Raw genomic sequence first — 15709 nt, 5'->3', positions numbered from 1 at the left:
ACCGGTGTAGATCCGAGAAATGCCTACCCGGACCCGACTCAGACCCGTATATTATTTGAAATCTGGACCCGAACCCGCCGGGAAGACACAGACCCGACTGGACCCGACGTTCACATATTCCACCATAAATTGCTATTACAAATCAATAAACCTGTTGCGAAAAATACAGCTTTTTGTCTTACCTAATTTAAAGAGCCGTAGTCTCTCCTCCTTGTACCTGACTGCCTGTGATGCATTACAATCCTCCAACAAGAAAGTTATTCATGTTATTCCTCTCGTTATTCCAAGTCCAAGCTGAATCCACTCATTATTTCAGTTCCAAAAGTCCACTTGATGTCACGGTGACGGATAACAAATGCTACTGTGCACATGTACATTCTGACTCGAGTTAATTCGCATAATAACTTCGACTGTTTGCCCTTTTGAACTATAATAACGATCGCTCGTGCAATGCCATGGCCGCTGACGTTATTTATTTGCTATCATCTGATCTCTGTGCTCTCTGCTCTGCATCGAGTCTGAATCTGAACCACTAAAACTTTAAGATTAAACGGTTCATTTATAATATTATAAAAATGGGAGAAAATGTAAAACACAGTTTGGCGGTCGAAGTGTCCCTCACTGGTTGCCATAGAAACATGAAATGCGCTCGAGACTGCACATGCGTGCTAGCTGTATCAACCTAAAATGCTTTAACGCAGTTTGAGCATCATAGAAAACATTCATGTGACAGTTCACCTCAGATTGTGTTGCTGATTTGAAATATATTAAATATGAGTGTGTCAAGTCTGCAAGCATTAATACCGTGCGTGCACTTGTATTAACTCTGAATCTGCGTGCTCTGCTTCTAAAAGCAGAGAGAGAGAGAGATCACTTTTTTTGGCTCCCTATTTTCTTTTCCTAATTTTACAAGTTGCAAGTTACAAAAAACACAAGCAGTCTTTGATCATGGCCGGGTGTTCTCCGAGTCCAATGACTCCGATCGCACGGGTATTACACACAATTTTAAACAGACCCGGGACCCGAGGTAATAGATTCGGACCCGACCCGGACCCGGCTGATGATTTAAAATATATACCCGAACCCGTACGGGTCCCGGGTCGGGTCCGGGGTCGACGGGTCTCGGGTGCACTGTGAAGACCTCTACTCTGGAGCGGTTCATTTGTGGTGAGAACGTGATCCGACCTCGAACAGACCCAACTGCAAAAAGTACTGATCATTTTTGGACTAAACCAGCTGCCGTAGTCAGCTGCGCTGTGCATTATGGGATGAAGAAGTGTTTGTTGACAGTTTGCACTTTAGCATGGCAGCTCGTGGACAAACTTGGAGTAGTGAGGAGGTCCGGAGCCTCATAGAAATTTGGTCAGATGACCATGAGCATGTCAGAGTTAAGAAGAATTAATGCACGCCTCTGCTTAAAGATACGAGCGATGCCCGCTTGCCGTTTGCAGTGCATTAGAACGTTGTTTTCAAGCCGCATCCGCGCTTCATTATAGAAATGTATTGTTTGTATATTGTGGTGTATACAAACAATGTACTAGATTATGGCCAGGGACAAAACCAGCCCGCGCAGTCGTCTCTCCATAGTTGTGTTGTCTCCGTGTTGTTTGCTGGCTTTCCCTCTTATGTTGGAATATTCCCACACATAAATTCTGACCAATTGAAAAGCAGTTTAGGAAATACGTCATGGCCAATGAGTGATGTGGATGTTTTCATGTGACTGCATTTTGGTTCGTTTCAACTGGTTCGGACCAAAGCAATCAGTGTGATTGCTTCAAAAATAAATCATAAAATTTTTAGAAATGAATTAAAGAAAACGTGTTGTTAAGTTCTTAAATATTAACTTACAAACTCAGGGAGTAGTAGTAAATATAAAAGGGGGTAAATATTAGTAAAAGTAAATATTTTGGTCGAAGTGGTTTGACCGACAAAAACGTTTGGAAATCCTTGCTTTATGATAATTATGTAATACCAAAATTAATTTTAAATGGTTGATTTAAGTGTTTAGTATTTTTTATTATTATTTAATTATGCAAAATAGTATTTTGAACATTTACCGACTATTGGCCATAATGATCCCTGCAACCCTTTTTATGTGTATTTCAGGGTTTTGTGTATTATTTATATAACATATATACAGTACGTTTTATTATATTTTAAATTCAGTTTTTAAAATTTTTCTATTAAGCTTTAATTAATTGTTTTTAAGTGTTAGTTTTCAGGTAGTTGGTATTTTTTTTTTTTATCTAACATTTATAATAAGGCATTTATCAGTTATGGTTTGTCTATCACTAGCATAATCTCAATATCAGTGGAGCCCTCATTTTATGCACCACTATTGATTGGCTGTATTGTAGTTAGAGTGAATTGTTTTACAGCACGGTGTTGATTCAGACTATATTTTTGCTGTTTGCTCAGCTGAAGATCTTTATGCATATCCTCATTATGGTTTTATAGATCATCCCAAATACTCTCTATAAAGACATCCCAGTTTGGCAAGCACAGTGGACTGTTTTTTTGTTTGTTAGTTCCTCTCTCAGTCCCCCACAGCTATAAGTCACACTCGTATTTCAGCGGCCACAGTTTACCCTTGTATTCATTTAGTCGTTGTCTATGCAGAGACTCTTAAACGAAGCACTAAGGTTAGGCACAAAATGTTGGCTCGATGTGCTCTCCAAAGGAACAGTTATGGTTGTCATAGTGATCATATTTTTTGCAATCATTTGTCACCCAGATACAGTAGGGTTGAATTAGAAGCACCTGGTTATGCTGAAGTGAAGCGAACGAAAGGGGAGAGGTGAACAACTATTCCCGTTTACTCTACTGACACGGCACGTTTTCAGGCATACGTGTGTGCCGTTGGCGTTATCTCGCTCGTACGTCTCTACCTTCGTAAAAGCGAGATGGCTATCTGCGTGACAAAGAGTACTAGGACCGAACAATGCTGCGCTAACCATCGGCCGCCCCGGCCACCGTTTAACATGGAGATTGGAAAAAGGAATCAGCTCTCTCTCCTCCGGGACCTGCATGTAAATGAGGTTAGCCTCTCTTGCTGTGCCACCGCTCTATCCCCCACTCTCCTCTCCAGCTCTAATGGCTGCAAAACTGCCACCTCCATTCTTCAGGAAGAAACCGGGACCAATCCTGATTAGTGCCCTTGTCTTGAGTGACAGGCTTGGATCTGGGCAGGCTTGCCGTGGGCGCCACTGCCAAGCTGCTGTCAACCTGGTATCACTGTAAAAAAGCCATCCCTTTTCTTCAACCACCAGCCTCCTCCACTCTCTCTCACACCCCTCATACTCTCTCTCTCTTTCTTTCTTGGGTGGCTGGCTAGTCAAGCTTGGCTGCATCTCTTGCCTGAGCTACTGGGACAAAGTGTGATTTACAGTAGTTGGAGAGTTTCCCTGTCAGCTCTAACCTGTGTGCATGCTGTCTATCTGAGTAGGCGGCAGTAATGCTGTAGAAACAGCATATTGTGGTGTTCGCGTCATAGCACCTAGCTGAATCCACCCCTGCTTCCTGTCCCTGTGGTATGTACACAGAGCCTTATTATCTTATGCTTTCCTTTCGTTTTCCACAATTTTGTTTTATTGCTGTAAATGTAAAATCTTCATGCACCCCCTTTTATGCCCACTGAAGTGTATATGGCGGATCCCATTAGTTAACATCTCACTGCTGATAATGAACGTGCAGATCTACCAACTTTTTGTTAGTTCCCTGAGATTACTAGTCCAGGCGCTGTCTTCTTTTTTTTCTGTCTCTGGTATCTATAAATGGAAGTTGGGGGAAATAAACAAGAGTGCAAAAGGGCGCTTCATCTACAAAGAGGAATTTCAGCGGTCTGGAAGCCAACACTGTCTCAGTCTCTTCCAAGAACACATCTCCTTCCTGTTTCACCTCTGGCCCCCTGCCCAACATGCCCACAGACGCTGAGACCATGCGGAAAACACACAGATAGTAATATGTAGTATGCTTTGCTAATACATGCTGATGAAGGCCTGTGCTAATGTGGAATACAGTAGGCGACTGATTTGTTTAATATGAGTGTTGGATACAAGTGATTTGAAATCACTATAAATCACAGCATACAATATAATAATCTTTGTATATGTATTGTAAGGTATATACCAAGTATCCTATTAAAATAGACTGTAGTTTGTTGTAGCCTGTTTTACTCGACTGTTGCAAGTAAGACTTTTATGGTCAGTCTAAATTTGAGTAATTTGTTTTAAAATCTCTATTACAATTAACATTTTTAAGGAATTAGCAAATATGGCAGAATCTGCAATTTGTGGACAAAAAATGATAGTCAGCTCTGTGGGAGCACTTCACTTAATATTAGAAAAATACTGTATTAAGAAACGGTTCAGCAGTGTAGTGTTGCACAAAGCACAGCTAAAACAGAAATCAAGCAACCGATATCCTGTTGGTCACATGTGAATTTCTGTGAAAAACCTGCGAAATCTGTGTTGAGAAATATTTCACCTTTATGCGAAACATGTGACAGCACCTTGCTTTGATCACATTTAATGTGTCATATTGTGAGGAAACTGATGCTATTCAGCCCTACTTTATAAAAACTTTGTATTTTCTTTTTGTAGTTTAGGTAACTCACACACAGGGATATACACCTACAGAGTACATTCAACAAACACACATTCATATACATGTACAGTTTTTTTCAATAAATTAAATTAAATTCAATTCAAGTTTATTTGTGTTGCGTTTTTTAAGATACAAATCATTACAAAGCAACTTTACAGAAAATTAAGTTTCTACAATATTTAGAAGTAGCTTATAAGTGGTGACTGTCAGTTTATGTGCATATGACAGGATTTTTCAGAAAAATTAATACAAGACGTAGTCAGCCAGACGATGAACATTATTAACAGCAATTATTATATGATGCAATCAAACTTGTAGCAATATTTGGTAGTTCTGTTTGTTGATTCAGGGTTAGCATCATCTGGGTCCTCTTAGGGGGTCAGCATCATCTCTTCTCAGGTGTTCTGGATCCAGACTGGAGATTGTGTAAATCCTAGTTACAGCAAAACAGAGAAACAAATAGAGACATCATTAGCGTAGCTTTTCTGCATCAGAGACAGGTAACATGTTTCGTAGCTTGGCAAGGTTTCTAAAATGAAAGAATGCAGTTTTTGTAACATGGGAAATATGGTTTTCAAAAGACAAGTTGCTGTCTAATATAACACCCAGATTTTTGACTGTAGAGGAAGTAACAGTACATCCGTCTAGTTGTAAACTGTAGTCTACTAGATTCTGTGTACTGTTTTTTGGTCCCATAATTAATATCTCTGTCTTATCAGAGTTTAAAGGTGCCATCTGTCATATCTGGCAAAAAATCAAGTCATACTCCACATTCCATACCAGATGGGGGCAGTATGCCTCAATAAAGTGAATTGGTCTACTCTAGAGTAACAAACGAGAAACAGCATAGTCTCTATGCTCCGCCCCTACCTTCACAACAACACTAGAGCATATCCGAAGCCTATAAGACAGCGGTTCTCAGTTGCAGACCTCGCGCCCCACTGCTCTGCACATTTTGAACGTTTCTTTTAGAGCTTCAGACATTTGTTCTATTCGAACATAAGTGCCCTGCGAAGTGGACATCACAGGATATTCAGCCATGATTCCAGTTCGAAGTGAATGTAGCTATATGTTCCAATCAAAGTGCATTGAAGTGTGCAAGACGTGAATTTAAATTGTATTGATTTACAGAGGTATATGATGTCACAGTTGTCCATGTTTAAAGATGCTGCACAGCACAAATCAGTGAATGAATGTTTCGATGTGAGGTAAACTTCAACAGATTTCCCCTGCTCAGAGAGTAGGGAGCAATGAACATTTGAAAAACAGTTCATGCACGGAGTTCATTTCTAACGAGCTGATTATCTGAATCAGGTGTGTTAACAAAGAGAAACGTGCAAAATATGCAGAGCAGTGGGGCGCGAGGACTGGAATTGAGAACCGCTGCTATAAGAGGACGTTTTGCCTCCAGAGGAACGTTGGGTGATGTCAAGTGATTTTGAAACATGACATCTTCAAGCTACTCCCCTTCACCTTTACCAGTGAATATGTTCATATTCGTTTTGTTCATATTACATTGAGTTGTATATACACATTATTGGAATTAAATTAATTTGACAGACAGCATTCTGTCAACATCATTGGTCAACATCAGACAGCTGATGTTGACCAAGCTAGCGCCAACCAACGCAACCAGAGCTGCCAATTCTCAAGCATTCACCGTGAGACACACGCAATTGACTCTTTTCACACGCTTTCACGCCACACATCAATTTTCTCACGTACAGAAAAACCACGAAGCAAAGAGGACACGGAGACCAACAGACTAGACAGAGCAGGTTACTTATGATATAAAAATATGGGTAAGTTATAGCTAGCTAATTATCAAACGCAGCTACGGTTAGCCATCTCTAACATTAGCACGTTTATAGAACAGCCTTCGATACATTTCTATGTTATAACTTCCCGAAAAAAAAAACACAAACATATAAAACAAACTTCTAGCGAAATACTAACAGCATCTAACTTACCAATCCAAAAGAAATGTTGCAAGTTCGGTGTCGAACCTCATTTCTTTCAGGTCCATCAGTTGTCTCCAGCGATTGAAAGCAGTGCCGATGTTTACTCTGGTTCGGCTCCTTTTCTTATCGGATTGGATTTGTGTTTCCGAGCGCGGTTGTTTCCCGTTAGCGGGTGGTGGTCTCTTGCCAAGGGCTTCAACCATCCTTCCGCTTGATTGACATCAGGTTAGATTACTCCCACAAGCCGTGCGAGTTATTCGTGTATTGCAGGTTGGCTGGTGGTTATGTTGCCCGCATACCGCCTCCCATGGCCGAAACTGGTATTACGACACCTGTCGGGCCGGGGCTAGTAATGCTACTGCTAATTAAGGTTGATATCTCTGCAGCACTATAACTTTACATTTTTTTAATGACATCATCGCCCTTATTTCTTCTCATACTTTTGATGCGTGTAGGTAATTTTAAAAATATTTTTAGCTCAATTTTTGCACATGGCACCTTTAATAGGAGAAAATTATTGGTCATCCAATCTTTTACATTTTTAACACACTGTGTAAGCTTAGATAATTTAGTTTAGTTTAGTAAATTAAGTTTCATCTGGTGTCGTTGAGATAAACTAATCCCGTATTTTCTAATAATATTACCAAGGGGCAACATGTATGTTGAAAATAGAAGGGGACCTAGGACGGATCCTTGTGCCACTCCATATTTTACTGATGATAAATGAGATGAATAGGTTGAATCTAAACAATCTTAGAGCCTGCCCTTGAATACCTGTATAGTTTTGTAATCGATCTATGAGTATGTCATCTATGGTGTCGAATGCAGCACTAAGATCAAGTAAAAGATCTGATCTGATGCAAGAAGCAGGTCATTTGTAATTTTAACAAGTGCAGTTTATGTGCTATGGTGGGGCCTAAAACCTGACTGAAAATCTTCATACAGAACTTTTTTTTTTGCATCATTTTCAATTCTTTTAAATGCTGTGCTCTAAAATGCTAAGCATGCTATGCTCTTGTGCACTTGTTCTGATTATTGTCTTTTTTATTGTTAATTTTCCAAATTTAGATCACTTCTGATTACCAGTTAAGTCGATGGTGACAGACCTAATAACTATGAAGACTTTTATTCTCACAAACTGAATTGCATTTGAAATTCTTTTGATGGCGAATATTGATTGGTCATTTTGATTTCGTGGAAATTCATTTTAACTGATTAGGTGAGAATATAATATTTTTGGATTCCAAAAAAATTGTCATTAATAAATATCAATACTTGCTGTCAGTGTTTGAATTCAGTATCATGTTTGAAGAAATACTTACCAGAACACAATAAATCCTCTGATTATATTGCAGAAAAGAGCTGTGAGGATCATTCACCAGGTTGGTTTTCTAGAACATACTCATAATCTGTTTACGCAGTCAAAGTTGCTAAAATTTGATGATCTTGTAAAATATAATACATCAATAGTCTTATATAAAGCATTTAACAAATTATTACCGCCTAACTTACAACGTTTTTTTAAAACTCCAGTGCGAGCTCATAACTTGAGAGGTTTTGGACATTTTTCATTTCCGAGAGCCCTAACCACTCGTAAATATTATTGTGTGTCTGTATGTGGAGTGAAACTCTGGAACAAACTGGACTTGCAACAAAAGCAATGCCAAACTATTCATCAATTTAAACTGTTATATAAACATTGGGTCTGGTTAAAATACAGAGATGAGGGTCTTTAATTTAAATTGCTGTTGTATTCTGTCTCATAGTGTGAACATGTGCTCAGTGTTTCCTTACCATCGTTGGTATATTGTCCATTACCATCGTTGGTATATTGTCCATTACAATTGTTGGCATTGTTTATTTCTATTACATTGTAGTTAAATTGCTGTTGTACTCTGTCTCATAGTATTAACATGTGCTCAGTGTTTTCTTACCATCGTTGGTATATTGTCCATTACCATCGTTGGTATATTGTCCATTACCATTGTTGGCATTGTTTATTCCTATTACATTATTGGTATAAACTGTTGTTATAATAATTACTTGTTACTTGTGGTAACGCCACCATGATATAACATTTGTAAATAATCCGTGAGCAAAGTAACAATGAAGCTCAATTATTAATCACTAAATGGGGAACTGGGGTGGGATTAAATAAGTTGTCTTCTTCCCACTCCCTTTCAGGCAGAATTCGATCGTCATATTTGAATACTGTATATTCTGTTTGTTTTTTTTTGCACTATATGATTTAACTATATTTTGTCTACCTTGTAAGCTACTTTTTTTGTGCCATTGCCTGGAATAAACGAAAAAAAAAAAAAAAAAATCATAGTACTACTTTATTATACCAGTCTCAGTCAAACTTGTTCAACAACTGTTTTTGTTTAATTGATGTGTTTTAAAAGAATTGGGGTGGCCTGCTTTGTTACCAGAATTGCTTGTATCTTTATAAAAATAGTTTTTTTTGTGTGTTTAATGGGATAGGATTGAAGTAATTTCATGTTTTATGTGATTAATTAAGATACTAGGGTTGGGTATACATTACGGCACACTTTTTTCATTTAATACATTGTGAACTTTCATGATGCCATAACTGAATTTCGACTGAGAGAGAGTTTCAGTGAGAGAGCGTTGTAATCTGTGGTGTCAGTGATAATCTCACTCACGCGGTCCTCTTCACTTTTGTCCATTACCATAGAAGTGGCTCAGACTGCACTGAGAAACACCGCTTGCCAGTTTATGCTAATTTGGACTTCCTGCTTCTTCATTAATTGAAGTGCAGGAAATGATATGAGATCAATATGAGAACCTCAAGGATAATGCAATACTGCAAGAAAATGAAACACGACATATCGATATACGATCGTATTTGCAGAATCTTAGTTTTGCCTTGACTGATTGCCCAGTTTCTTCAAGGCATATACTGGTCATTCTGAGAGCCCCCTAATTAACAGAATTACTTCCCACCTCTGGTTGTGTGTTAGTCTCTCGAAACGACGTATGGCTGGTGGCGGTAGCACCCAATATGGCACGTCCTTTCCACCATATTGTCAGCCGGCGGCTAATAAGGTAGCACTGACCGGCGGACGGGCTCATTAGCATCGCCTGTGGCTGTGGCAACCCCCGCCAGGGCCCAGTCGGACACTTAATTACCGCCACCACTTTTTATCTCCCCTCCAAAACCCAACCCCCCACCCCTGGAACGCCACTGGCACTTGCTTGTGCAATCCACAGAGAATGCTGGGAAACTATAGATGCCAAAGTGGTGGTTAGTTAGCCTGTAACATTCGATAGCAGCGCTCGCTGTGAGGCACTGCAGTATCTCTGATAGAGTTAAAGCTATTCGACACGAGCCTCTCATGCGAGACTGTGCAAGTGTGTCTTTTCATTGGCATCAGTGGAATATTGATGGCTCCACCTCGGCTTAATCGACTAATGGCCTCTCCCTCTCTCCTTCACTCTGCTGAAGCAGCCACCCTCCCACCCAGCACAGCCTTTCTGTGCCCTTTTGGTGACCTCTGGGTCAGGCAGGCCGATTTTTATGCCCGACTGAGTGGCAGAATAGCCTCAGTGAATTGGTAGGCAACCTTACGAAAGTTATGTGGCTGCCAGCCCTAATAGAGAACGCTCCCAGCCTCCTCTTCGGCCTATTGGCTCTTTGCATCTCACAGCTGAAATGTTGTGGCATTAACTGTATAGCTGCCAACTGCTGTTGTTTAAATGAATCGAGAGAAATATAGGCTACAATTACACTGGATCCATGTACTGTGGCTCAGAACAAAACAGAATTAACAAGGTCCTTAAGATGTTTTCAAGGTCTTATTGTAATACAGAGAACAGATATTCTGAAAATAATTTGCAGTACAGCAATATGGTAAAAAATACTCATTTGTAAATAAATTTATTCATACTAATTTATTTACAAACGTATGATTTTTTAGTGGAAAACTAAATTCTGACTATTGTGTTGTGTTTTTCATATGGCTGATGGACATTTTATTTATCATTTTTGGTGGATGAAGAACCCTACCGTTCAAATGTTTTTGAAAGAAATTTCTTATGCTCATCAAGTCTGCATTAATTTGATAAAAAATACAGTATCACAGTGCAGTATATAGAGTAATATGACAATTTAAAATAACTTTACATTTTAAAATATGTTACTATGTTGGCATTTAAGGCTATATCAGCAGCCATTACTCCAATCTTCTAATATGCTGTTTTGCAGCTCAGGAAACATTTCTTATTATTATCGAAAACGGTTGTTCTGCTTAATATTTTTGTGGAAAGCATATATATTTTTTAGCATTTTTTTTGATAAATAGTAAGTTCAAAAGAACAGCATTTATATGAAGTAGAAATAATTTTCACAACAGTGTACAAGTCTTAAAAGTGTATGTCTTATAAAAAAAAAAAAGAACAAAATTCACTTTATGGTTAGTGTATGTCTGGACTGTATTCTCTACATGCATGCATTCTTAGACAACAGTAGTTAAGAAGTTCTTCATCCAGTTCCTTATATTCTCTGTACACAAATTGGACTTTACTGAACAAATACACATACATGTGTGTCAACAAGATTGAGCAGATCATAGAAATGAGTACAATAGTTTTAAATATGCATTTTCATAAAATACTTGTTGTTGGATGTCAAATGCATGCAGAAAATTGTGGAATTATGAGTATACCTTACATTTACAGAATAAATTACTATGTCCAAAAGAGGAAATTAGGATTTTGAATAGATTCCTTCATTCCTGTTAACACTATTAACAGATTTATCATTTTTTGTGTGTCATCTATAAACTAAACATCCAAAACTAAACTAAACATGGTGAACAAACTGTTTTTATTTTTTTATAATGTGACAAAGCTATATGCAGATTACAGTGTAGCATGTATATTTTAAACTTTATTTTGTTATTTTTAATTGTAATTTAAAGTCTAGATATTCTAGTTTCTTTTAATTTTTAAATTTAATTTTTTTTTTTTTTTTTTTTTCTTTTTTTTTTTTTTACTAAATTGGCTGAGACATATGACTGTCTGGTAAGTAAAAAAGTTAATTCTAGAGCCTGAATGTTACATTCTTCTTTATTTTTATGTTTAGTTGAGGTTATGATTTGCATTTAGCACTTGTGGTTGTAGGGTTCTAGGGTCATGTCTGCTGTAGCACACAATCATAAGCGCAGTTTAGCCTCAAGAGACGAGCACCATGTCTCAGTGAGAGTGACTGATAACAGATCTGGACCACAGTGCCTCCTGCAGCTGTTTTTCTGGCCACACAAAGTCATGCTCACCATTATGCTATTAAACAAACCTTTCAAAGGCAGACGGCCAGTATCTTGTCCCTCTTCCCAAACTGTCAAGCTTGTTGCTATGCGATAGCATTGTTGCAGTTGTAGCTAACTACCAGAGTTTTGTTCCCATTTTTCGAGCCGCATACAAGCGCGTATGTGCGTATATGCGTTTTAGAGGCAGGGGGTTGTTTCAGACAAAGCCATGCGGAACTGAGGCCCAAGCCACAACCTTGGGAAATGTCAGGCCGCCCACGGAGTGGGTTGCCTGTGTCTGCCTCTCCAGTGCCGCTAGGAACAAGAGTGGCGGGGCATAGCTTAACCTAGCGTGGCGAGAGCAGTGTTCAGTCCGAGTTTCTGACACTGCTTCAGAGACCTCTGGTCAGCAATCTAGCCATTTCTCACTAGCAAGATTATGGCCTTTACTGCCCGTCCTCCCTGGTGTCACATGTAAATGGGTCATGCCTCACATACTTCACTGTTTTGCTCAGGTGACCGAGAGCTCGGTCAGTGAAACGCCCTGGCCATGTGCATCAAACGCTCAAACTTTTGACTACGAGGTACGGTAAGTCAGGAGGATGCTTCCACTTGGGATGTAACGATTACCATTTTGACGATAAATCATAATAAAATTCCCCACGGTTATTATTACCTCTTTATATTTTAAGTATCATTAAAATAATACTCGATTACCTCAATTTGAACTACTCAGGATAAATAAATAATATCCAGCATAGAGTACAGTTTAACAGTAAAGTAACAGTCTCACATGCACAAATAGTGCAGACTAGTTTAGTTTATTGTGAAAACGTGGCGGAATGCTGGGAGGTTTTAACTGAGTGCTAAGGGAATTATACAAATTAATATATGAACCAATCAATTATATGCACCTCTGAATAGAGATGCACTGATTGATCAACCAGGGATTGGAATCAGCCAATTTTCCTCATGATCGGCCCGGATTGGTGACTGGCCAAACAGTCACTCTTCAAGTCCACTCGAGCCGAATCATTTTTTTACCAGTGGCACAGGCAATAATGTCATGTCAGCCATGCATTTTAATTCTCTTCTCTCAGACGACCCCTTCTGTCTCACACACATCTCATTCGCTCCGGTTAAATGGTGCTTGTATTGTGCATTATTTTAAAAATTCCCGCAGGTTTTGCACTTACACCAATAGCGTGATCTACAACAAAACAAAATTATAAACACAACACTTTTGTTTTTGCCCCCATTTTTTATGAGCTGAACTCAAAGATCGAAGACTTTTTCTATGTACACAAAAGGCCTATTTCTCTCAAATATTTTTCACAAATCTGTCTAAAACTGTGTTAGTGAGCACTTCTCCTTTGCCGAGACAATCCATCCACCTCACAGGTGTCAGTGTGGCATATCAAGATGCTGATTAGACAGCTTGATTATTGCACAGGTGTGCCTTAGGCTGGCCAAAATAAAAGGCAGTTCAACACATATTCTTCGCATAGAGTTGATCAGGTTGTTGATTGTGGCCTGTGGAATGTTGGTCCACTCCTCTTCAATGGCTGTGTGAAGTTGCTGGATATTGGCAGGAACTGGAACACGCTGTTGTATACACCAATGGGTGACAATTCCGGTGAGTATGCTGGCCATGCAAGAACTGGGATGTTTTCAGCTTCCATGAATTGTGTACAGATCCTTGCAACATGGGCCTGTGCATAATCATGGTGCAACATGACTTGATGGTTGTGGATGAATGACATAATATTGGGCCTCAGGATCTCGTCATGGTATCTCTGTGCATTCAGTCAGCATGCCAATATCTGAAGGTTGTCTCCCCTAAAATTATAAACAATGTTTTATACTTTAAATAATTGTGTAAGAAGTAAAAGAACACAAACAGGGCAAAAATGCATTTTAAGTTATTAGTCACTCCCTCCCTTGCCTCACACTGCTTTGATCCAAATGCCTGATTTGCTTTTTTATGTCACCTATACTCACACAAGTCCTGTGAGAGAGACGTCAGTAGTTATGGAACTCCAGTAAGTAAGGCTGTCGGCTATTTTATTAAACATCGGATTAAGTGATTATTTTATCTTTAATACATGATACCAATGTATTTTTCAATGAGTCCACTATATTAGTAATAACGTTACCTGCTTGACGGAAAGGGTTGCCAAGTGTTCGCAGTACTACTTTGTCCACGCAGGTTATGGGAAACAGCTCTAATTCTGCTGGGCCATAAGTGCCATTTAGTGTCAGAGAGTACATTTTCAGAGAGTTACATATACATTCAGTCTGTGTGCAGTTTTTGTCTGGCCAAAAAACAGAACAAATTTGCATGCCCTAATATTTGACAGGTTGATTGAAAACAAGCTTATGTGGAAGATAAATCTAGAATTAAAAAGATATCTAGAATTATTTATGGAGCAGATAAAATACACATGATCATTAATTAATCAATTATCATTTTTACTTAGCCAATTTCTTTTTTAAAGGGGGTCATATGATGGGATTTCAAGTTTTCCTTTGTCGTTGGAGCGTTACAAGCTGTCCGTGCGTGCATAAGATCCTAGGGATGTAACGGTACATGTATTCGTACCCAAAATTTCCGGTACAGGTCTTTCGGTCAAATCATTAAATGTTTTTTTTTTGTTATGTTTGTATACAGTGATATTCTTTATAAAAGTTAAAACTTGTCCATGACTTCCTAAAATGCCTCATTTAAACACGCCCCCACGTCTATGTCACTGCGTTGAAAGATTTGCATAACACCGCCCAAATGTTTACGCAAAGTAAGATGGCATAACTTTTATTCTCGCTGTCACTGTCATGTCGTGGAGATGCTGTGTGTTTCCAAATATGGTAAGGGGCATAACATTTCCCCTTACACTCTTGAGGTATTTGACCAATCAAATCGCACTTAATAGCTGGCCAATCAGAGCACATCGCACTTTTCAGAACAATGAGCTTTACAAAAATCGTTGCATTTCAGAAAGGCGGGGGAAGAGAGGAGCAACAGTAATGTACGTATGTGGAAAATGTTTTTTTTTACCTTACACCGTGTAAACATTGTATTACACCAAATACAAAAAAAATAATATTTGCTAAAATATTTATATTTAAAATATAAAAAAAAATTTTTATTTAACCATGAAAACTTTTGTCACTTTAATTGTCATAAGAAATTTTTATACTGTTACATCTCTAGCTTGCACACATTTGCATTCACATCAAGGGGTGAGTGTGTCGGGTTTATATCTTATTTTCTTTGATTTTTCGAGTTACAAAGCATGCTCTGCTGCACTGTCAGTATCATGGTGCATGGTTGCACAGGGTCGTGGCAATTGCCACCCCTTTGGACCAAAGTAAGCAGCGCTGGCCAGATGTGTGTTGACTGTAATGATCCCTACAGGTCGACGGGATACCGTTGCCAGGCAACGGCTTTTCCTTTTCCCTGTAAACAGAGAGCTTACTCACCAGGCTTATGTTGGGGTCAGCAAGGTGAGACCAGCCTTTATGTGTCTGAGCAAAAGGCGAAGAAAAGATGCTTAAATGAATATCTTTACAGATCATATTACGATGTCACAAGTCCTCAGCCTTTTTTTTCCCTACTGTCTCCAGGTCTTGTTCTCTCGCACTTTCACCAAGGTGTGAGGATTTAATTTGGTCAAGTGAATAGACATAGAACACCCTCACTTGATAAGTTTTGACATCCTCCCTCATCTAGGCTTGTTTCTTCCTGACATGCTCTTGTGGAAGGATTGTTAATATGGATCAGGAATATTCACATTCTTTGTTCGCCCTTGTCTGGCAAGCTGTAATGTTTTGCTTATGAATATTGATACATGAAGTGTATATTAATGACCCTTG

At 38.9% G+C, this 15709-nt stretch overlaps 1 protein-coding gene across 5 annotated transcripts in view; it reads left to right on the top strand.

The window, feature by feature from the left end:
• The window catches only part of znf827 (zinc finger protein 827), an 85434-nt gene that overhangs the window by 12221 nt on the left and 57504 nt on the right, over positions 1-15709 (top strand). The window lies entirely within an intron of this gene.

Source organism: Carassius carassius, chromosome 7, assembly GCF_963082965.1.
Source record: "Carassius carassius chromosome 7, fCarCar2.1, whole genome shotgun sequence".
NCBI lineage: Eukaryota > Metazoa > Chordata > Actinopteri > Cypriniformes > Cyprinidae > Carassius > Carassius carassius.
The sequence above is the reverse complement of the archived record's forward strand: the minus strand, read 5'-3'. Positions and strand labels throughout refer to the sequence as shown.